We start from the raw sequence: 24,491 nt of genomic DNA, 5'->3' as shown, positions 1-24,491 counted from the left end.
TTGCTAAAAAAACTTCACTGGAGTAAATTCCATTTTAAACAAGTGAAGCTGATATAGCTGCACATATAATTATTAAAAAGGACAAAAACCAACCGAAACGGCAATAAATAAAAATCTCGAGGTCGATTAGACTGTAAATATGTTTAAAATAAATGTGTGTGTAAGATAATTTATTTCTGCACAAAATAATTCTAAAAAAAATCTTAGGATAATATTTTACATTCTGTTATTATCGTTGAAAGGCCAAAATTAAATATCGGAATTTGTATAGGCTTGTGTTAAACTAACCGCAAAATCATAATGACTGTCAAGAATGTATTTTAGACAACATTATTTCGAATTTCAGTAAAATTATATTATTTTAAAAGGTTATTATCGATATGTTTACATGTATTTGATGTATCGTTGTCGCCTAATAATATTGATCTTAATAGCCTAATCTACTTCTATATAACTTTGCACAAATCTAAATAGGTATATCTTTTTAAAACAAAATCATAGCACATGAATAAATATTAATTTATATGACGTCATGTGCATTTTTATTCTTATTAAAAGATATTAAATGTATTTTTTCGTTTTCAGTGGCATTTATAGTTTATATCCTCCTATTACTGCTACTGTTTTTGGAAATCCAATAGTCAAGTATTCTAGATTTTTCTTGTTATTTAATTGTTTGTCCTTGTGCAAAATTTGCACCAATTGGCTTATATGCTCCTACTTATCGGCTTTAATGATTTACTATTCAGAAAGTATTTTTTTAATCTTTGGATATGATCGCAACATTAATGCCAACTACTTAAAGTCTAGATTTTTACACTTTTTTCGTATCTTCTCAGCATTCTCAAACATCCAATAGCTCTGCGTCTTCTATTAATTTTATTCTTTCAAGATTCGTTTCCTCAAACTTTATATTCCACTGGATTTATAAAAAAAAATTTAAAGACCTCTAAAAATTATATTGGCTTATAAAATGTATACTTTTAATTTTAACAATAATTTTTTTTGGATTCTCCAGTCGATTTTAATATCACATAAAAGGTTCTTTTAGCATTTTGATTTTTGAATTTATAAAATACCTTAAAACGATAATCTAACTATATTTATTGCGCCAGAATCTAGTATTATGCATTTTCTTTAAAAATATGAGTCTTTTAGCAACTTTATCGCGCCAGAAATTAATAAAATATTACATTTTCTTTAAATAATATTGTATGTATTAGCATATCAGAAAAAGTACGAAATAATATCACATGGAAATTTATAATCTTAAAAATTAAAAAAAAGCAATTAAAACTATTATATCAAAAAATTCAAATAAAAAACAAATAAAATTAAAAATATATTATAATAGGTTATTTTAAAGCTTTTTCTAGCTTAAGTATAGCTTTGAGTCATGAAAATTCGGGTAAAGTTGTGTGATATTTATAAATTTTAGTTTAGTTTGTTAATGTCATAAGAAGTGACTATATTGGTTAAATTTTTAAAAAAATATATTAAATAGTTCTAAAAGAATATCTGACGCAGATCGATCAAACATACCGATGCTTAAAAAATATTAGAATATTGGCATAAAATTATACCATGTCATTCAATATGAACTTTTTAATGAAATTCGTTTATTTAAGCCCCTTTGTGTCACATATCTTCCAAAAATCCAATAATTTGTAAATTACGAATCAAAATTTTAAATATGGGGTGAAATAGAATCCAATTTGGTAGTAACCATCATATTATGATGATACATCATGTCTATATGGATATACTTTTAACAGTGGTTTTAGGGCATGTGTATTCTTGGATGAATAATATTTATTTATAATAAATTTTATAATGCTATAGAAGCGCCATAATTGTTTTATATCTTATTTGAATCTATAAACATTTAAAATAAATTTATAAATTTTTTTTAAGTAAATTTAAAATGTACCTTCATGAATTTAAGAAAATAATATGAAAGATGATATTGCAGAACGGAAATTATTTTATTAAAATTTGAATCTAATTTGCTTAGAAATATAGATATGGTATATTTAAATGTTCTTTTCGGGGTATAAGTAGCAAACCATTTGATTTTTTTATGGTATAAACATACATAGCAGAGCTATATGTACCAAATTTAAGTTTTAAAACTTGGGGTAAAAATGCTTTTCGTTCAATTAAATATATTCTAAGAGTATGAAAGTAGTTGATTATGCCGCATATTACATATTTACTAAATTTAATTTGCTCGTATAAGATGAGACGCATAACTAATTTGCGCAAATAGTTATCATATAGTAAATTAATACAATATTACAACGGTTTTTTATGATATTATATTATAGCACAATACTTTTATATATTCTTTTTAAGTAAACATTAATTTAGTTAAGCAACCCGAAACCCAACTTTTAACTATTAAATATGCTCTTTTACTTATTTATACTTAAACACTCGATTTTTATTTTATTTAATTGCGTATTATCCATAATTATTAAATATTGTGCCCAAAAAGGCAAATCAACAATATTCAAATATGGACCAAAAAATATATAAATATTAGAAAATTTTACTGACCATAGATTAGTATCCTACAAATAATTTCGTAAAATATACCTATGATTATTTGGCTTCCTATGTTATTTCCAATTCTAAAACTATCTATGGTGAGACAGAATTATACAGACACGGATTTAAGAAACGCGTATCTACTGCTTAATATATCCCAAGAAAATGTATTTCTTTCACAAGAATCTAATTTAAAAAAATGTATCGAACGTAAAAACTATAATAATGTTGATGAAAAAGATCAAAGATCGATATCATCTAACGGAACAGAAAAATCCATGGTACCATACGACACCAATCTAAAAATGAACTTCAGAACACAAATATTAAGCCAAAAGTCAAACAATGAGGCTACTATAGGTACACTTAAAACCGAAATTTCATGCAAAAAAAATGAAACATCATGTAGTAATGGTGATAATAAGACTAGATGTAGGCCTCAACTGCCCAATATTTCCGCGCTTTATGGTGGAATAACCAAGAAAAAATCATATCATTTAAATAACTTAAATGTGTGCGAACAGAGGAAAACCTTAAGTCTAGATCCTATTGACCTACATTTCGTAAGAGTCTGTAATTTATTACCGAATAATCAAAAAATAAACATTAAATTTTATAAATTAAAACATAAAAAAACAGAAAAGACAAAAGATCATTCTACATGGATGCATTTATCACATCCTAAAGCAGAGGATTTTTATCGATTGGTACATCAGACATTAGAAATATTAAAAACAAAAAATATAGAGGATCTTATTTTTAAAAACGATTGCAGCTTTTCAGATACTATTTTGGAAATTCCACCTTCAAATGTCAAAGAATTACATCTCACCGATGCTTTAAGACCGCCATTACAAATGCCAGAAGACATTAAGATGATCGTAATTGATGCATTTTGTTACCCACGTAAAAATAAAAACTCTGGAATGCGTACAATTAGAAGTGAATACTCTTTGTTATCGATCATTTTCCCTGAATTCATTATATTGCTAATCAAAATTCAAGATTTACATTGTAATAACGATATTTCATCGAATACTAATAGTTTAACCACCTCTTTTCAATCGATACCGATTAATGAAAGACTAGATGGGGTTTCTATTTACACATTAAGACAAAAACTCGAAGTCTTTATTATACAGTATAAAGAATTAGTGGAAAATTTATCTTTCATAGTGCAAGGACATAAATATAAGTCTAAAGTAACAGAAAATCTAGATATTTATATGTTAAGTACTATAAAAAAAGAATGCCAATCTAAAAACATTTTACTGCTAAGGGGCTTTTTTTTGTTTTTAGCTAAAATTTTTTTACCCAAAGAGCAAATGAAACAATACGAATATATTTACAATTTTTATTATTTCAAAGATTTAAATCGAAAAAATAGCATTTATTACTCTTTCAAGAATTCTGGTTATTCGCAAGACGCTTGGCATTTTTTTTCATTTTTAATTGGAAACTCGCCTAAAAAATTTTCGGATTTTAAATATAAGTGGTTTGGATTTTGTGAAAGGAAAAGCAGATATTTTAATTTTCGCAAAGAAGAATTGATAATATTTATTGAAAAATTTAAACTTATATTTTCGAATATTTGCAAAGTTTTAAATGATGATTCAGGGTCAATAAAAACACCTTTCCCTGACTACAAATGCATTAAAATTCCTTATACTGGAAAATATATATTTTATATGTTAGATTCGAATGAAGGGGAAGAATGCAATACATATAATCTCTTAGATCATGTTTTTAACGTTATTAATTCACAGATTTTACCTTCAAATACAATAAAATGATATAAAGGATTGAGAACTTTGAAATTGTTGTTCTTATTAATAAAAATTATATTATTATATTTCTAAAGTGCTAAAAAGTATGCGATTACTTTTAAAAAATCTATTGATTCTAATAGAGAACATAAATTAAATTGAAATAATTGGAGTGACATCGACATACAAATAATATTTTCAAATAGATAAATTAAGTGTTTTCTTTGTATTAATTTTTTGTTCAAAAAAAAGGTTTCTTAAGTGTAAATACAATTTTTCGGGGTTTTTTTATTGGTATGCTCTTCACATCTAAAATGTCTAATAAAAAAATTATATTTTCCATTGAAACTTATAAATTAAATTAATTATGTATGCCATATATTTTATTCAAACACGCTATCTAAAATTTATAGATCAATGGTATGTTTTTTGCCTCTAGCCAAGACATTAATTAAATAGTTATATATATTGGAGAAGAAATATACTCTATGTTGTAGAATTATCAAATATATACAAAATACATATTAAAAAATACGGAGTATCTAATATAACTATGGATGAATCTGGCATTAATTACAAATGTTTTTACAATGGAAAAACACCCATGTAGAATTACCGATAAAATATACAGATAACTCGGATATTTATGATTTTATATATTTGTTTCCTGTATGCTTGAATCAAAAGAAATATTTTCTGCAAGAAAGAAATAAATTTAACATAATACTACTTGTTATATATTATAAATGTCAATGGTATTTAAGGTTTATTGATATTCTCATAAAATTTTGGATCAAAAGTAAACATTTTACCTTCCATATAAAGTTTACCGATGATCAAAAGTTATATTTTTTTTACCCAAGAAATTCAATTTTAAACCAACATTTTGCTCGTAGAAAGAAATTTTTTATGATAGCAAAAATTAAAAATATGAGAAATCGTTAGAATTTAAGAATTGAAATATAAAAAATGATCAATTTAAATAAATTAATCAATGTGAGAGATATTTTTTTTCTGAATAAGTTATTAAGTTTGCACGATGCTTTTGATTAACTTGGTAAATCAATATAATATATGGTTCATCCGATCTTAGTTGTATAATTCAGATCTCATGATAAAGAATGCAAAAACAGTACAAAAAAGGGCATTAATATATAATAACCACGAATATATAATGGATATACATAATAAACATTAGTTACATGAAAACCATACAGTGTCAATGAAAAATAAAATTCGGAAATATCTAAATCTACAGTAGAAGCTAATTTAGCAAAAACTAAATCAGAGATGATCGAAAAAGTACGATCACATAAACATTATCAATAAAAACTTTTACGCGTTGAATATGCTTTGTAATTTATATTAATGTGTATAATATACATAAAATATAACATCTTCTGATTCTGCAGCATAAAAATGGCTATATATAGAAATTAAGTTAATTGGCAGTTAAATGTGATTTTTGGAAGATACAAGATGAAAACCACAAAAATTTATCCTTTAAAAATTAAAAATTTATATTTCTGAATTAAAACAAATGTATTTAAATAGTACACTTCTTTATTTCTGGTTAGTTTTTTAAAGGTTCAATTATAAAAAAATGATGTGCTCTGTACGGCTATTTATAAATTAATGTAATTTCATGTGTAAAATTATAATTGATATTTTATAGATGATAGTTATGCATCAAAAAAAACTTTAAAATCCCTATAATAAATATATTTTATGGATTTTTGTGTTTTTTTTATTACACAATTATAGAAATTCACGAATTCATTTGGCTATGTTCTTTTTCTGGATTGTTTTTTTAAAAAAACGAAAAGAATTATTGCAAAATATATACCCTAATAAATATATAAAAATCATACATTAAAAAATGCAAAAAATCATTAAAAATGTCACACCTGGATTATAATAAAACTATGTTATATTCGGTATTCATGATTGAATTAAAAAGGAAAGCAACTAAAATCATATTTTGCATCGTAAATACATTGGGTGAAAAAAAGACACTTGAATATTTATATTTAGTTGTCTGTATGTATTTACGAGCTTTTTTTTAAATATAATTATATTCTCTTAGTATTTAGTCTCTGCATATAACATTTAAAATTTTGACACTTTTAATGCTAGAGAATATAATTGCAATTATTAGGCTAAGTTTTAATAGGATTTCACTAAAGTAAGTTTAGTATTTAAATGATGCAAGTTTTAAGTTATATTAGAAAGGAATTAAACTTGCCTTAGCTATATTTCGAAAACCACAGTTAGAAATGAAAGATTATATTGATTTCGTTCGAAATATTTAAAATTTCGAACCTTAAGGGGAGTTTATATTTATTGAAAACAGCTATTCATCGAGATTATTCCTCTGCCATTTTATAATACTATCAGAGAAACTAGCTGTTAAAAAGTGGTGCAGTTATGCTCATTTTTTAGAGAAAGTATTGTTTTTAAATTCGTTGTTTTAAGTTCAACTTATTCTTAGCATTATCGGTGATTTTATTTTATTTGATTCTTTCACCGCATAAAAGTTTGATTTTTTTTGCATATTTGATCATTTTGATTGGATTGAAAAACCTTGATAACCGACTATTTCTTATTTTTAAAGGTTTTTATTTCATATAAAATTTAAAGATATTCTCATTTTTCTATCATATAAAATTTTTTTTTTCATATGTTTTAATGTTAATGTACATGTTATGCTTTCTATAATAGAAGTTAATCCTAATGAGAAATTATGATATTATAAAATTATATTATCCAAAATTCGAATAGGGTTATAACATCGTATTCAAAATTTAAACTAAACACATGTAAATATATGAATTCGATATTCAAATTTTTTTACTGCAAATATATGTCAAGCATAGCCCGACCATCAAATAGATAGAAACAACATTTTTTCAATTAAATTTGCTTTACAAAAGTTTAAATACATATTACAAGACACATTTAAGCAAGAAATTTATAGCCTTGGTCTCTGTTAATTGTAAATTTGCAAATAAATACTTTTACCAGCAACTGTTTAATAATTATAAAAAAAAATAGACTATTTTACATTTTATTCACAATTTTTTTATAGAAAAAAATTATTTGGGATGTAGCCTTATATTTAAATTATTATGATAAGAAAGCAAGATAGAATTTATGTTTTATGGTATTTTTTGCATATATTTGTATGTGGTATTGTCTCTACTCATATTATTATGTTTCTTTTAGCAACATAAATCACATAAATTATATTTATTCTGCGATTAAATATTTATGGAGTACTTAAGTATGATCAAGTGTAATCTTTTCACTTTTTTTACGCTTATGTTATAAAATTATTCAAATAAATAATTTACTCCTCTTTATGTTGTAAACACGCTATGTGTTGAATAATTTTATTTTTAACTTATTATGATGAAGCAAAAGAATTATAAATCATTATTATATGATCTTTTTCTACATTGTAAGGCAAAAATATATTTGAATGCAAAAACACAAGAATAGTTGTTCAAAACGGCACATTTCTCAGATTTGTATACTTTTTTTTCAAGTGCCATCATCATAAGATTGTTTGTATAGAAGGCTTATAATACGGACATTTATTAATATATTGTTTCTTTTAGTATTCAGTATGTTTTTAATATATCAATGATACTCAAATTGTTTAAAATCGTAAACTGAAAGTTACAGATTTTTCGGAATAACATGTTTTGATCATATCTAAGAATTTTTTTAATAATAAACTAAACCTGGGCAGCATATACAATAAATTTGAATGAAAAAACACACGAAACTATTTGGTATTGCATGCCTTTAATTTTTACTCATATCTTTTCTGTTTAACATAAAATAATAAACCTGAAATGAATGCTCGTCTTGTGTCTCTGTCTTCTAAACATATGGTCAAATAAGCCAAAAAACCATTGACTTACTTTCATGATATTTTTGTGCAAGTTCGTGTAACACATTCGATTAAATTCATTTTCAAAGAAAGTAGTTTCAAAATTTGTCATAAAATGTTTTTTTTTAAATTAGAGCCGAGGTTTTTAAACCGAAAATTGTGTTTCAAAATTCAATACCTCAATTTATATATTCTCTTTGTTCAAAGTATAAATTTATAGGAGAAGCATATAAAAAACAAATATCTATATAAAACAATATAATGTAATCACAAATTAATAAAGTTTATAAAAATATGTAACAAACAAAAATAATATATGAATTTTAACGAATAAAAATTTAAGATAATAAATTTCTTGATGTAAATATATGTACCAATATAATTCCTTAATATTTAGTACTACGTTCCAATGAATTATAAAGTAATCGAATGAATTGGAATATTTGTAGATAAGTATTTTAAAACTAATATAAAAAAAATAGATTTACTTGAATAGAAACTCGTTCCAGTCTTAATGAATAGGCGATAAATCAGGATAAGAAGTTTATTCCGAAAATTTATATAGAAATTATCTTCTTTCAACGAATATTCAACATAAAAGAATAACACCTGTGCATAAATCTAAATTATCATATCGGAATTCGTAGTAATAATATCTAATGCTTTATTTTGATGTGTAAATGACCCACCTGAATATTTTAAACACTTGTTGACTAATTATCGAGCTAATTTTCGTTCTTTTGTGATTAAATTTTTTTTAAAACGTAAAAGTGTTGAAGTCGTCGTAAATTCAATAATTTGGAGCTTTTTAAAAGTGAAAACACGCTGTTTTTTTAATGTATATTCGGCGTAAGTCATATGATACCAAATAACTTTATAAAAAAATTATACTCTTTTAAAACATCATTCATACATAAATTATATATTAAATTCTTTAGTTACAGTAGATCAACTATATAATATTACTTTGTAATTATATTTCGTTCTTAAAGTCCATAAATAGAAAAAATTTTGAGGCCATTAAAACGTAATTCAAATAATGAGGCTAAATGGTAAACATTATGACTTACTAAACAGCTATAGAATATTTCATTATTCGAAAAGTAACAAATAGCGAACGAAATATAATTATAAATGAAAATGTAGGAGCAAAGGGTCTTGGTTTAAACGATATAAAGCTTGATATAAATATAAAAACATTTTCGTCGATCATACATATATAATAAAATACGGATCGAGTTAAGTTTATCCCCCCGCGAAGGACTAGTAAGAAAAAAATGACACCCGAAAACATAATTTATGTGATATGCGATGATTTATTAGCAATCTTTGAAAACTCTAGACCAAGATACAGGAAATTATGATTATTAATGCCTTTAAATCTCCGATTGATAATATAATTGGAGCATGAATTATTCTTTTAAGAAAATAAATTGGTAAATATACGGTTGAATTGCACTTTAAATATGTATAAAAAGTTTGAAATACATAGATTTCTTACTTTCGATGATGATAGATTGATTTTTTATATTAATTCGGAATCGTTATACCAACGAGACATGAAAACAGCAAAAGTCTTTTTTATGCTACACATTAGATTGTAGTTAGAACAAAAGATACAAGAATTGAAATTTGATCGCTGCTATTAGCAAAAAAATTTATCATAAGATACTGGATTGTTATATAACCAAATAACGTTTGAAATTTTGTTCAAGGGAATATTAATATATTATATCAAAGTAAAATGCAAAAATGAAACTTTTTTTAAAAATTCTAGCGAGAATAAAGCTACAGAGCTTAATTATTTAATCCGAGAAGCTAAACATAAATATGTTTAATTGCATCCGCATAGCCCAAATTGAACCCGATCATAGAAGTATTCTTTTTTTCAAATCCTTGATATTTTCTTACAATTCTAACACGAAAGATGGGGTTCTAAGAGCTGTAAATAATATAATTATCGATATTTCATAATCAGCCGGCTGTAACGTCTTACATAATGCAAGCGAATACGCTGTTAAGAGAATCGGAAGAGAGGTAACTTAAAATAAATCGAGGTTTATCGAATTCCTAGTTTTAATGATGTTATTTAACTTTGTTGTGAAATTAATGGAATGAATTATGAATTGTATTAATTTAAAAAAGATTAAATAAAGTTGCAAGCATGTATTAAAGTTTTTTAGCATTCACAATTTAATTTTTTAAATTACAGTGTTTTATCTTGCTTTGAATTTTCAATTATGTTAAATTAGTTGTAAAAATGCATTTATTGCAATAAACAAAGATTCAACATACAGTGACCCATACCTTCAATATGTTTTCAAATTTCGTTCAAGCTTTTAAAATACACAAATCGACAATTTTATCGATATAATTTAGTTAATTATTAAATATATTACATTTTTAGCACCAATTTATATTATGAATAAAATAAAAGAGATACCCTGATTTTATTTATGGAATTTATTTGTATATAAGGTAATTTTACTAGGAATACGATAGAATATTTAAGCGTGAACTTTAGCAAAAATTTATGGAATATTATTATTGTAATAAGATTTATACACTATAAGTAAGAATAAACCATTAAGAAATTCATAAATATTATTTAGTATTTTATTTAAGATTTTTTTTTGCAATTATAGTTTCAAAAAATATAACGATAAATGCTAGCATCGTAAAAATATGGCAAAATGAGTTATTTTGATGATTAAAAATAAATATTTAAGTATCATAACGTTGTTTGATGGATTGTTTTTTTAAAAATAAAAGTAAGATTTTAATTCGACTTCATAAAAAGTATAAAACTAGCAGGTAAATTCATTTGTCTTTACTACGAATGGAAAAATTACTCGCTTAATTACCACTGCTTTTTTATGTTTAAAAATAATTCAATGTTTTCGATAATTATTATTTTTTCAAACACATAAATTCATTAAAAATATTCATGGTATAAACATAAGGAAAAATTATTTGAATAAATATTGCAAAGAAAATTAAGATTATAGTGACAAATATTATAAACTAAAAAAAATTTTTAATTACTATATATTTGGTTTTCACCGTACAAAAATGCCTTGATATTGCAATAATTTGTGTTTTTGAACTGTTTTCCAGTCATCTAATTTTTTAATAAGATTATTTGTCTCCTATTCACATTTATCATGTGTTTTTTAGTATTATCGTGTTGGATTAAATTCCATGGTGATTAATAACATATAATTAAACATTACTTCATTTGTATTTAAACATTTTATTGAATGAATTTCGGCACATAAAAACATATGGTGTCATATTTGAAAGTAATTATTTATATGGTTGTACTTTCCTCGCAACAATAAATTCTAGAATAACACTAGAAATGCAACAAAAGTACTTTTTACAATTATGTATAATCACGGCTTTATCTATTTTAGCTCTTTAATTTTTCGATTTAATTGAACATTTATTATACCAACCAAATCAAAAAATACATGACAAATAAAAAAATAATCCTCAAAATATTATCATAAAAGTAGTGAATTTATTGTTTTTACACTATTTAAATATATTTTTAAGTGAATTTATCTATTTTTTGTAATTCTTTATGCGTTAATCGATGGATAAAACTAGCCATCCAATTTAACTACCATATAAAAAAACGTAAGGGTTTAAATGAAGATACTGACAGAAATATATTTCAATTAGTCGTGATCATAGAAAATGGCTTTTATTTTTTTTTGAAAGTTTTTTCGATAAATCATTGTAGTAACCAATTTTAATAATAAGAACTAGAAAAAAAGCTAATATTACAATCTAATTCTGGTTTCAATTTATAAGATACATAAGATAGTCTTATGTGAATGATCTAAAGCGAAAAAACCCAAATATTTCTATTTCAGCTATAAGAAATCCCTATAAATGCCCAACTATCGAAAAAAAAATTTTTTACATGTTATATGATGCTAAATATCCTTTAAAAACACAGTTTTCTGATAAAATTAGAGCAATAATATCCATTTTGGTTTTGTAAAATTTAAGATTGAGGGGGTTAAAATCAAGTGAAATTCTTTTACATAGTTTTTTTACAGCAAAAAACAACAGCTCATTTCAAAAAATTGACTGGCAAATGATGTACTTAGAAGAAACCTAAAATCTAATATTTAACGCTCGTGATTTGACACAAAGAAAAAAATAGGTCAAACATAACGCTTTCTGCCCTGTTTTCATACCCATAATTCGACTTCAAGTGTTAAAATATACGCCAATTTCTTTTATTGGTGGTTCTACATTCAAGTTGCGTATCTAATTACATGATTTATTTGATAATAAAAGGGTTCTTTTTAACCTATTTCACGTGCAGCCGAATAAAAATATTCGTAAATTATATGTGTTACAGTTCCAATCAACGTGTATACATGACTATATCACAAATGTATATATACATAATTATAGAAATAGATAGATCATGGTAGTACTTTAAATGATATCAAAAGTAAATTACAGGTCTAGAGTACATGCTACAGAATGATGAGTTATTGCATTGCTACAAGTGAAAATACGTAGCTGTGTTATATTAAAAACATTACATATTTACTATGCATATTATAAGGCAATTGAAAGGCAAAATTATATTACTGAGTAGAAATGATCTACAATAGAAGAAAATTTGCATAAATATCTGTAATACGTATAATTTGAGTATTCACAGAGTAGTTTATATACAAAAATTAAGTCCTCATAGTATTGTGGGTTTACTGTTATATTAATGGTAAAACCTATACTAAATATAGCTTTATTGACATATCCACGGATGTGCAATCTCAATGCGTTATATCTATTGCAAATTACTAAGAGGATATAAAATTTAGAAAGGATGTAAATACTGAGCTGAAGGGTATATTTTTAGAAAGGTTCTTTTTGAGCGACATCACATTCTATAAGTACGATGGTATTTTTCAATTTAACTAAATTGAACAAAAATATTCTAATTAGAATTTTATTTTCACTCGAATATTCTTAGAATTTACAAACCATAATCATTTTTTTTTGGAATACTCAACAGAAAACACCTTGATAACATAATATATTTAACTAGCAATAGTATTCTATCATTTTAAATTTAAAAAATACCTTTTCTTTATTTTTTTAAATGGTAAACAAATAATATCAAATTCATTTCTAGATATCTAACAATAGAATGCACAAAAATAGGTATGTGCAGGTAAGGGTGATGCGAAAAAAATTTTTCGCATTGATATCTTCACCTAGGCTATTTTAAAACACCAATGAAAACTCTATTGCGTCATTTATTTTTCCAAATCCATAAAACACGGTGTAATTAAAATAAATAAAACACACAGCTTAATAACTTAAAGTTCATAAGATATAAAATTTGTTTTTTTTTCACCAAAATATATGCAAAATATGGTGTAAATTTATTACTTCACCAAGAAATAATTATATTGATTAATAATCAAGAGTGTTTCAATAAATTTTTTTTGCCTAGCTCTCACCAGGATAAAAATATATATAATTTTGTAATTATTGTACATAACCTTGTAATTGAGAAAAATCGTTGAATTTATAAGTCTCGAAAGAGGTGGGGCATCGAAAAGGACTGTGGAGAAGGTAAGATAGCCGAAACCATATATACACTGTGCTAACATGAATCAAGCAAGGTGTGCTCGAAAAAAAACAAAAATTATAACCATTAAATCAGCCCCATAAAATAATATAAGTAAAACATATGATTTTTTGCCAATTACTGTATATCGATCCACATGATATTGAGTTAAATTAAAAAAATAAACATTATCAAATCCTTAAATAAAGAAAAATATAAAGCATTATAGTTGCAGTTTTATGATATTTAATGCACAATATTGATATATGTATTTTTGTATAAGATCAGAAAACCTTAAATAATATTTAATTTCCCTTTTATTTTTACGTTAATAAGGTCTAAGAATCTTAGAGACAATAAAATAATTGATATTTGTTTTATCGATTTAAAATAAAGATCTAAAATAACTGATACTTTTACTTTTCTGATTACCTTTGTCATGATTTTATATAATTCTAATTAAAAATTACATAAAGAATATAGATCATTCATTAATAAAGTTTGAGATAGCCTCTTACTTTTATTCTAAATACTATACCAATTACACATTTTTTGTATTTGACCGGTTTTATATTTATAGTTTACGAGCAAGAGAACGTAAGTAATTATTCGATATTTATTTTAGTACTATGATATTCGTTATAATTTTAGTTTTTGTTCTCAAACACATCTAGCTTGATCTCTCGTGCGCACAACGTATAAATACTTTCGGTTATTTTTTCTTCTCTGAAGTATATTCATTACCTCTCCTCCGTTCAAGGGGTTTTTTTAATCCTAAGGTTTGTATATGTGCTACAATTAGAGAATGATTATTATTTATAAAATTATTAATATTATGTTTATGTCCAGATACGCCTATTTATTTTCTCAAAAATAAAATATTCTAAGACCATATAATATTTTTGCACATATCATGTGTTTTCACCCAACTATTATATTTTCTTATTTGCTCTTATTTTAATTATGGGTTAAGTTTCTTTTTATCGATTCCATCTATTGTGACATAGTTAGCCCATTTAGAACATTGCACAGCTACTTAATACATCTTTTGACACCTTCCCCTGATCTATCTTCATCAACTGCTCTTCTTTTCTCAAATGTGATATGTTCAACTGTCTTGTTTTCTTATTTTAAATCTATTTAATGAAATATACAATCTAAATAATTAAGCCAGACTCTAGAGATCAACTCTGATGCAATGATATTCCTTTGTAATTATTTTGTTTGAAGATATGCTTTTTCATAAACTTAGTTCTTTAATGCTATATTACGTAAGATTTCTTAAAATAATTATTTTTATTTTCGTCCAAAAATAGTATTTTCATTTATTCCAATCTGAAATTTTATGTTACATAAATTCTAGTTCCAAAAAATATTATCACGGGATATTGATTATGCCTATTGCCCCAAAAATGGTAGACAAGCGTTCCGAATATCTAGAACTTATAGATAAACTAATAGCAGACGACAATATCAACCCATTTCTACTGCATGTAGCCACAAACCGAAAAGATTTTATGTTAAATATCAACCACATTTTGCTCTTTCTGTTTTATACATACAAAGACAAGCATATGCTTCTAAGCAAGCTCAAAGTTCTCCTTCTAACACAAGAAATTATAGATAGACGAGATCACAACAACCCGAATAATATTACCCAAAAGATAGCTAATTTTAATGATGATGAGCTTTATCAAATGGGAACTAATGAAGTATTAGAAGAGATATTTTATGCGTGCTTGGAAATAAAAGAATATGGATATGAAGGGAGCATAATTAACGATTCTTTGTATTTGTTATATGATGATTCGAAATTTAACCGTGTTCTTGTGATGGATTTTTTTCGAAATGCTGATTTGGATTCTGCTGATATAGAAGGAATGATTCTTCAAGTAATTTTAGCTTTGGATGAAGTTTTTATATCATTAAAATCGCTTAAAAAGAATAACAAGAACCAGGATTTAACTGATTCGAATGAGGTAATGAATTTGGAAGAAAATAGAGAGGAAACAGATTTTAGTAGTAAAGACAAAATAGATGAATTGAGCAATTTGGATCGTGAAAACAAATCACTTTTACTTCAAAAAAATTCATTTATAAAAGACGATTACGATCAAAAATGTTTTACAAAGAATATTAATGATGAAGATCCAAAACATCTTGAGAGACTAGATATGGCAATTCAAAAGGAACTAGAATTGATAAAATTAGAGAAAATGTCAAATTCAAAAGCGTACAAACAAAACATAGCAGTTAAATTAATTGAATTAATACAAATACTTGTTGATAAAAAAGATGTATTTAGTTCGAAACTAATGTCTGAGCTTATAAAGCAGGAATTATTTTTTCGAGAAAGAAAATTAGAGAAGTTACATTTAAAAACAGTTATCAAGTCGTATTTTAATAAGCTAAAATCTAGTAGTTGCAAAAAAGCACAAAAAAAATATTTCAAAAATTTAGAAAAATATCCAAAATTTATAAATTACCATAGATCCCTGTTTAATTATTGTTTAAGGGTTAAAAAGAAATTTGATTGGGAAAAAATGTTTGAGATACTCGATCAAAATCCCCATATTGAGAATAAAATTATGGATCCCAGCATTATTCCTTCAGACATATTTTTTCAAAAAATTCTGATGATGAAAAATAAAAGATGTTTTAAAGTTTTGTTGAAGGCAGTAATTAATTCTGAAAGCAATATCGATCAGCTTAAAGAGTATAGAAAGGTTTTTGAATTCAATAAAGATAAAGATGATATTTTCGATTATTTGATGGGTATAATTGATAAAAAAATTGGTAGGCATAATCTTGGCATTCAAATCTGAAAAGTTTTAAGACTGATTATAAATAAATTTTTTAAAGAAATAATGCATAAAGTCTATTCAAACTCCTCTTATTAGAAAATATAACTTATTATTGAAATAAAAGACAATATTTTTTTATTTTAAAACACATTTTTTTTATTTAATTTGTTTATTTAGAGATATAACAGTTCAAAACCATTTTTTAGTATAAAATTTAGGTATTAACATAGAGTTTAAAATAATAATGAAATTTTTACCGTTTTTGTTATATTATAAAATGGGTTTTGAAAGGCTATTTATAGTTTCGCATATTATAATCCCATTTTCGTAAGAAAAAACGCTCAAAACATCTGCTAATTATTCTTTTATCAAATAAACTACTATCATTTATATAAAAATGGCTGGTATGACGGCTCCATACTATAAAAGCAAAATTTTGCACATTTTTCTTACCACATGTAGTCAAAAAAATAGCCTATTTTTTTATTTACAGGTGATGCATCTAAATATATTTTTTAAATCGTATGGCTTAAAAAGTAACAGCATTTATAATGCACTGTATTGAAGAGCGACATGTTTTTTGATGAAAGCTAATTTATCTATATAATATTTTAATATAGAATGATGCTTTACGATTACATATTTTTTATAATAAGGATTTTTAAAACCTTGAAAACAAAATAAATGTAAAAATGCACAAATAATCAATTAGATTTCACGATTTATTTTCAGAAATATTTGGATTCTCAACTAAAAATTATCTCTGTTCCCATAAAATTTCGAATTCTTTTTTTAAAATCATTCTATTTCATTATAAAAGATTTTAGAAATATTCTTCGCTTACACATATGTGCATGCACACATTCTATTTATATATATTTTTTTGACTACATTTCTTACGAAATTCCACAAGAAAAATAGAGGTCACATTTTTAACTGAATTTTTTTCTTTTGTAATTTAGCTTATATTTTAATCTTTACTTTATGATTTTACTTACTCATTTTCTAGATTTAATTTGTTATCTTAATTACACTTTTTTTAGATTTACTTCGTCATCTTGTATTTTTTTTTCACTTGATACAGCTACGTGTTTCTTAAGAATTTTTTTATAGTGCACTATAAATCCAAGCATATAAACGTTAAACATTATTCCGATAAAAATTTATGCCAATATTGATCATAAAAAGATAAATTGGATCAAAAATAAAGAAATTAATAAATATTCCATTACAAACATGATAAATTAGCACACTAACAATCCTTTATCAAGGTTAAAATGTACAATATTGAAACAAAAATAGATATCTAGAATATCAAAATTTGAGGAAAAAAAGAACATAAAATCAATATTTTAACGATTAAACAATCATGGAATTTGAAATAATCAAGTGGGCTGACTATTCCTCAATAGATATAATTGATGGGAAAAAACTTAACCCACAAAAAAATATAATATTTTATCGGTTTTTTGGTATTAGATATACTCGTTATTTCTATGACTTCTATTTTAGATAACATTTCCATATCATTTTAATGATTATTTTTTTATTATCAAATAGTATATCTATCTAGAAATAATCAATGGAAAAATACACGATACATATGAGTGTATAAATATGTAAAAGCCAATATAAATTTATTCATGCTATATTCGCATTCTGATTTTTTGAAAAATACAACACTTCGAAAAAATTAAACACAAGTCAATACTATAATTTTGTACCAATATTCGTTTAATATTTAAATACACCATTCTAAAAAATTTTGGTATGCATACGTTATGCTAAATTATTTTCCTGAGAAATTCTGATATATTAAGAAATGGTACTAGAAACACAAACCTAACTTAAAATTACAGCATTAGTATATTATTCTTCGTGTTTAAGAACATATTGTATGGAAGATATAAAACAAGGACACCATTAGAAAATTAATCTTGTAATAAAGTGTTTATAAAAAAAAATTGGTCAAATAAAGAGAAGGTACATAAAATAATTTTAGAACGTATTTTGATCTATATTATGGTTTTGAAATTCATATTTATAATTTATTAAAAGCTATAAATTTTATTAACTCTATTCCTTATATTTTTTCTGTTTACAACATTAAAAATTGTTGCTCTTGAGAGCTTGGCGGAAACGGTAAAAAAAATTTAGCGTAGCCCAGAGTCTCTTCGATGTCAACAAGATGCATAAATGCACTGTCTTTGAAATTTAAAACCAAAAAATTGAATATATAAGTTTTATTAATAAAATACCGCGAGGCTTTTTAGACTTTATTTTTTTCCAAGCGGGTTTCTTTTTTCTCAAATACATAAGTTTTATGTTTGAAATACCACGAGGCTTATCAGACTTTATTTTTTTTCCAAGCGGGTTTCTTTTTTCTCAAATACATAAGTTTTATTATTGAAATACCGCGAGGCCTATCAGATTTTATTTTTTTCCAAGCGGGTTTCTTTTTTTCTCAATATATGCCATGTTTTCGACGCCAGACAATTCCTTTAATTTTCCACCTTCCCACTCAGCTTCACCCTCATCATCGCTTTCTTCTCTCACCATAACCGTCATTAAAAGCTCTTTTTCCTCCGTTTTTGTTTTGAATATATTGCTCTCGACCTTTAAATCTTGCATTACCCTAAAAGAGTACCCTTGATCCACCAAAAACTGCCGTCTTTTAGCACTGTAATACATTTCATCCGTGTCTTTTGAAACTAAACTGTAGAACCACACCTTGAACCCTGGATCATTTCTTCGTTTTGCCCTTAAAATTCGGCCTAGTCTTTGCGCTTCCTGTCTTCTACTTCCAAAGTGCGAACTTATCTGTATAAGACACGTTGCTTCAGGAAGATCAATCGAAGTATCCCCGACTTTCGAAAGAAAAATGCAGTTTATCTTGGGATTGACCCTAAACTGATTTAAAATGTGCATTCTTTCTTGTTGTGAAGTTGGTCCATATATAAAAGGTTTGTTCAGTTCAATAGCATAATTTTTTAATGCGAATACATTGTCTGAAAATACAATAATTTTATCACCTTCGCTTTCATGCTTCCTTATTAGAAAATCGACTGCCCTGAATTTCCCTGGATTCATTACACTTAACACTCTTCTTTTTCGAACACTACATGTAAGATATTCCCTATAAAAAGAAGGGGCCATTCTACACCATATTTCTACACATTCGACTTTAGCGATATGGCCCTGAATACTCAACATTTGCCAATCAGCTTCATATAACTTAGGGCCAATTAAAAAATTAAGATCCTCTATTCGGTCGTCTTCTCTAACAAGTGTAGCTGTCAACCCGAGTTTCGTATAATGCCTTACCGCCACAACTTTTCTAAACATATTTGCTGGCACAACATGTACCTCATCAAGAATAAGAAGACCCCATACTCTTCTATTAATTTCATTCACGATCTTCTGTGCATCCCGACTTCTCTTCCCCGAATATGCTAGCATCGTGTATGTCGTTATTAGTACATTCGCAATAGTATCTTTTTTATCGGATGTGAACGTGCATATATCTTTATCTGATATTGTTGTATACTCTTTTATTTGTGCTTTCCATTGCTCAACGGATACGGACGATGTACAAAGTATTAGAGCTGGATGCTTCATTGTACACATCGCAGTTATTCCGACCAAGGTCTTTCCTGCACCACATGGAAGAACGATTATACCCGATCGTGCTCGACCGTTCGAAAACATTTTATTTAGACATGTTTCTTGGTAAGATCTGATTTGTGTGTTTGGCTTTAAATCGATTGCGTATGATCCATAAATAGGTAGATCAACATCATCATGTCCTGTAAAAAATGATTTATTTGAACTCGAATCCAAAAATCGGGCAACGATTGACTTATCGATTCCAGTTCTAGATTGCTCGCTTTTTATTTCAGCTTCAGTCAACAAAGAATCTTTTGCTGCTGCTTCATTCATGCTTTCAACGGTGTTGCTTCGAAAATCGAATTCTTCAACTACTGGATAGTTTATTTCAATGCACCTCTTTCTAATTCGTTCAACATCAGAAACTCGCCCATCCTCGTTCATACACTTTTTAATAACAATATCATTATACACTTTTAGTCTTATCTCATCATCATCCACGTCTAAAAAGTATTGATTATAACGAACACTGAGCTTAACTTTCCCACAGTTTCGTGTACAATTCTCAATAAAAAGAATAACATGTGGCGTTAGCCCAGTTTTAGAAAAAAAATTTAGACCTTGTAGAATATCATCGCATGTCAGTCCAACACAAACTGCTGCATAGAGCGAATAAGGTGTCAATTTATATTCATGTATCAATTTAGGACGAGAGACTGGTTCGGATACAGCTACCAAAAAATCGGTTGCTTGTGTAAAAAGAGGATGAAATGTTTCAAGAATAATAGTTGCATCGTGTGTAACATAAAATGGAAATGATCCAGGGTTTGATTTAAGTGTTAGTGTCGCGTGTGGAAATGTATGTACAGTTGTTGCTTGTGTTGGAAGAATATCTGTAAAAATGGGCTGTCCATCCATGCTTGATAATTTGTGGGTGAATTCTTGTTCAGATTTCATGAAAATTAATTATTTCAAAAATATGCTTAAATTGTACTTTACAACATAAATTATTTATAAACTCAATGATCAATATTAAATTATAACAAATATGAATTATTAAAAAAGGCGGTAATGAATATTAGCATTAAATTCAAAATAGAGAAATTGTTTAAAAAAATACTTCAACTTTCGAAACAAGAAACTGAAAAATATTGACCGTAATTTATGGTTCAAACCTACAAAATGCAATTGTAAATCTCATTATTTGAAAAGAAACAGAAAATACTATTAACCCATAATTTCGAAACTATTAATTTTTTATTCGTAATTACAATTATTTAAAATACTATTAACTAATAATTCTGAAACTGTTAATTTTTTTGATCGAAAATATAATAATTTCAAATGATATTAACTTTAACTCTGAAAATATCAATTTTTAAATTGTAAATTGAATAATTATAAATGATATTAACATATAATTCAGCTCTATCGATTTTTTAATTGTAAATAGAATTATTTGAAATAATACCTGCTAGTATCTGAACTGTCATTAATATACAAACGCAAGTCAAAGATTATCCCATATGTTATAACATGGGACGGTGTGGTGACACGATATCATAGAAGGTACCTGAAGGAACTAGATGTCACGAACCAGGTTGAGGCATATATTCAAACCTTGGGATTGAGAAAAACCCTTGAATTAATAGGTCTCGAAAGAAGGAGGGGTATTGAAGAAGACTTTGGAGAGGAGAAGATAGCCGAAAGTATAAATACGCTTGCGTACAGGGAATCAAGCAAGCTGTGCCTGAGAACAAAAACTAAAATTACGGCTATAATATGGCCCATGAATAAAAAATTATTTGAAATGATATTAACTTCTAATTCTGTAACTATAAATTTTTAAATTGTTTATATAATCATTTGGAATGATATCAAGTTCTAATTCTGAAACTATAAATTTTTAAATTTGAATACAAGCATTAATAATAACATTAACTTTTAATTCTGTAACTATATGTAAAAAATTTAGACATATCGCGCATTCATATTTCAAAATTATTGAAGCAATAAAAAATTGAATCATTATATAAATATAGTATGTAAGCACAAAAAAGACAAAACTTGATTAATTATATTTTTCCTATTTTTGGGCAGTAAATATTCATGCAGATTTCTCATCTTATTATTATATAAAAGGTTTAAAACATAAACATAATTATATACTAAATTTACCCAATACAATGCTCATTCCATCGCCATAAAAATTTTAAATTTCGATAATTTTTATTAAAAACGCTACTAGTCCTGATTTATAACAAAATTGTAATAAAATTGTTCTGCGAAATAAGTATAAAGCAATTATAAATCATGTAAAGCATATTTAAATCATAGCATTTCAAATTAAAAATTTTCATGTGATTGAGGACATGAATATAGAATATATCTAATTTGACTTTACGAAATTATACCTGCTAAAAATAATATTTAATAAATCTCTTATTCTTATTTCTTGTAAAAAAATATGCAGACAAGAATAAAAAATTTCGAATTAAAATCAAATAACAGGAATATTTCTATAACTTTGCATCAAGCTTAAATGTTTAACAAAAAAAGGTAAATATTGAAAAAAGGCTGTCATGATATAAAAAATGGACAAAATAACATTTACCCAGAATCAATAATAACTAAAATCATATATATAAGTGCCATTATTACGGGAATAAACTTCTAGGTTATATTTTATAAATTAAATCAAACGAACCCTATAGCCATTGCACTTAAAAAGTATCACGAGCTAACTATAAATCAAATCCATATGATAAATTTTAAATTTTAATTCATATTGTATATTTAAGGCAAATAAAACAAAATCCAAAGTTTACATTTTTAAAATCCCATTTACTCAAGGTTTTCTGTCAATAAAAATAATAAATCTTTTATCAAAAGGCTCTAATATGACAAGCTTAAAATTAAAAAATATTCAATGATGAAATAATATGTTTAAAACACCGTAAAAACAAACAAGCTTTCTCTATTACACAGTTTTATATAAAAAACTGAATATTTATTCTTTTCAATATTACCATGGGAAATTAAACACAATTTTAGTTATTTATTATACGATTTTTTTATTTTTTATAAGTTTATTATCTGTAGAAGCATCAACACTTGTTCTTGGATTTAAGTTCAAACTTTTTTTCGCTTAGCTGTGGGCTTTTTTCGATGCTATCAGTTGGCGAACACATCTTAATATTAATTCTTGAGAGAATAAAATTCGAATCGGCATGTATAATTTGAATTTTTCAGATGAACATTTGACGCAAAAAAAAATTAGCTTCCTTTAAAAATTTTTTAGATAAATTAAAAGGCCCAAAATTATATTTTTATTTATGATGTAATACATATTGAAAAATTCACCAAAAAATATATTTATGATAAAAAGGTGTTGTATGACATTTCATATAAAAAAACTATTATTGTAAATCTGAATGCTCTGGCATCATATAACATAATTTGAAGTAATATTTCACTAGAAAAATATACATATTTTGTGTATTTTTTCTAGTTATATACAGAATAAATATTATTTAAATAAAATTGGGACATTTTCCTACAATATATATGCAAGCACATTATATACAATGTTAAAAAACTTATATGTCAAAAGAATAATAGTTTAAAAGATTATAGGCTTAATTTTTTTGTTTCAAATTTAATTACCCTGAAATTTGAATTTTTACTATTTTTTAAAAAAGCAATTTAATATTGGAAATGAAAATATAAAATTATAATTACCTTTGTAGAAAGTGTATATGCTTAAATTCAATTTTTGAAGATATTATAGCAACTACAGTTTTTTTAATTCACCAGCAGCATCTATATATATAGCATCATGAACATACTTAAATGAATTACATGCTTTATCGTATACACAAAAAGTTGGTCTAATACTTTTCGTATTATCTATTTGTGCTATATATTGGTGATACCTATGAACAGTAATACACATATAAACCTATTTTATAACAATAAAATATACCTAGGATACTTTGTGCATGAAATTGAATGCTTTTAATTCTAAAATTGCTCTTTAATTACATTAGACTCCTTAATTTTATTACATATGTATGTTCTCTCATTTTTTTAATTCTAATCTAGCTTTAAATAATAAATATCGCTATATCTTTGGTGTGAATTTCACACCTCGATATAACATTAAGATCTACAAATATTGATTATATGCTAAAGAATAATATAGTTTTAAATTTATTATAACTTTAGATATATACCCAGTCAATATTTTTATTAATTGAATA

At 25.5% G+C, this 24,491-nt stretch overlaps 1 pseudogene; it reads right to left on the bottom strand.

Annotated features, from left to right (window-relative positions):
• Nucleotides 1-19,144: 19,144 nt before the first annotated feature.
• On the bottom strand, nucleotides 19,145-20,673 carry LOC147073032 (uncharacterized; annotated as a pseudogene).
• Nucleotides 20,674-24,491: the final 3,818 nt, after the last annotated feature.

The sequence above is a fragment of the Rhyacophila brunnea genome, unplaced genomic scaffold (genome assembly GCF_057557595.1).
Source record: "Rhyacophila brunnea isolate RB1 unplaced genomic scaffold, BYU_Rbru_1.0 scaffold_187, whole genome shotgun sequence".
Taxonomy (NCBI): Eukaryota; Metazoa; Arthropoda; class Insecta; order Trichoptera; family Rhyacophilidae; genus Rhyacophila; species Rhyacophila brunnea.
The sequence above is the reverse complement of the archived record's forward strand: the minus strand, read 5'-3'. Positions and strand labels throughout refer to the sequence as shown.